This window comes from Arachis ipaensis, chromosome B02 (genome assembly GCF_000816755.2).
Source record: "Arachis ipaensis cultivar K30076 chromosome B02, Araip1.1, whole genome shotgun sequence".
NCBI classification, from domain to species: domain Eukaryota; kingdom Viridiplantae; phylum Streptophyta; class Magnoliopsida; order Fabales; family Fabaceae; genus Arachis; species Arachis ipaensis.
This window is the reverse complement of record NC_029786.2, coordinates 16,249,289-16,251,125: the sequence shown is the minus strand read 5'-3', so window position 1 is coordinate 16,251,125 and position 1,837 is coordinate 16,249,289.

The window sequence follows — 1,837 nt, the reverse complement described above, 5'->3', positions numbered from 1 at the left end:
TTTATATCAGTATATTCTTAATAATTAAAATCACAAATACAATTTCCAACTATAAGAATAAAAAAAACAATAGTTAAGATTTTTTTTATTTTAGAGATAAAACTAATTGGATGCAAGTTACCAACAAAAGAAAAAATGATAACTATAAATTAGTTTATTCCAATAAATATTTTTTCCTTTTCATTTATATCTGTTAAAGAATAAATTAGAATTAATTTAAATCAATTAGTATCATTTATATTTAGATAAAATATATGTGTATTAATTGTAGGATTGTATGCCTTTATTACTTTGATTCTTCTGGCACGTATTTTTTTTTGTGTCATTTTTTTTTTCTTTTCTTTTGTCAATACTTTGATACTTTTCTTACCTTACCGATTAGCCTATGCTCTCTGTCTTGTGTCTTTTCGAATCTAATGAATCAAACACTATTGTCATCTGCTACTTACCTATTTTTATGGAGAAAATATATATTTTTTTGTCACTTTCCGACAGTTCGTCATCCTCTGACATTTTACCATCACTTCGTAGTTTACCACATTTTGGAATTTTTTGGGAAGTTTGCCATTCTTTTGACAGTTTCTCCTACGTTTCTTTACGACAGTTCCGTCTGCGCTTCCTTTGGTAGTTCCGTCTGCGCTTTTTTGTGGTAGTTTCATCTGCGATTTCTTGTGGCAGTTCCGTCTACATTTTTCTAACGGCAATTCTTCACATTTTTTGCTACATCAAAGGCACCTTATGTCCCTATTTCATGATCTTTATTTTTCTGCCCATTTATCTTTGTCTCTTCAAGCGTATGCAGATGTTGATTGGGCTGGTGATCCCACTGATCGTCGTTCTACTACTGGTTATTATTTGTTTTTTGGCCACGCTCTCCTTTCTTGGTGAGTTAAGAAGCAAACGTTCACTGCTCGATCAAGCACAGAAGTTGAATATCGTGCTCTCGCTGACACCACTGTTGAGGTTGTCTCGATTTGTTGGCTTCTTATAGATTTGGGTGCTCCTCAGTCATCCCCAACCGATGTCTTTTGTGATAATTGCAGTGCTATTCAGATTACGCATAATGATGTGTTTCATGAACATACCAAACATATTGAAATTGATTGTCACTTTGTCCGGCAGTGTCCCTTATTGATGTTATTCGCCTCGTCGCTGTTGGAACTCTGGATCAGACTGCTGATATCTTCACGAAAACTCATCATCCTACTCGTTTTTTGACTCTAGTATCCAAACTCAATATATTATCCTTAGCTCCCACTTGAGTTCGAGGAGGGATATTAAAGAATAAATTATAATCAATTTAGATCGATTAGTATCATTTATATTTATATAAAATATCTGTATATTAATTATAAAATTATATACTTTTATTACCGTCCGCCAAAATCCGCCAATTTGACGGTGCGAGTTTGGTGGATTTTTTTTTAATTTGACGAACTTCAAATCCTAGCCCGACCCACATTTTTGGCGGGTTTAGCAGGTCGGCCCCAACCCATTTTACCACCCCTAGTTTTGCACTTATTTGGAATATGATTAATTGAGTAACCCATTTTGCCACCGCTAGTTTTGAACTTATTTGAAATATGAGTAATTGAGTACTTTATCTTAGACATAGAAATAGATGAATTCAGCTCTATCCCTCCTATTTGTGATCTCTCTAAATTTTTTGTGTTGTCTTTTCATCTTTCATTATTATGATTTTTGAACCAAATATTTGCCTCTTTGTATTTTTTCTTAGTGTTAAAATTCATCTATTTATTTATTATATATTATTAATTTTATAATTAAATTATATTACATGTCATTTTTTCATTATAATTAAAATTAAATTTTTTCT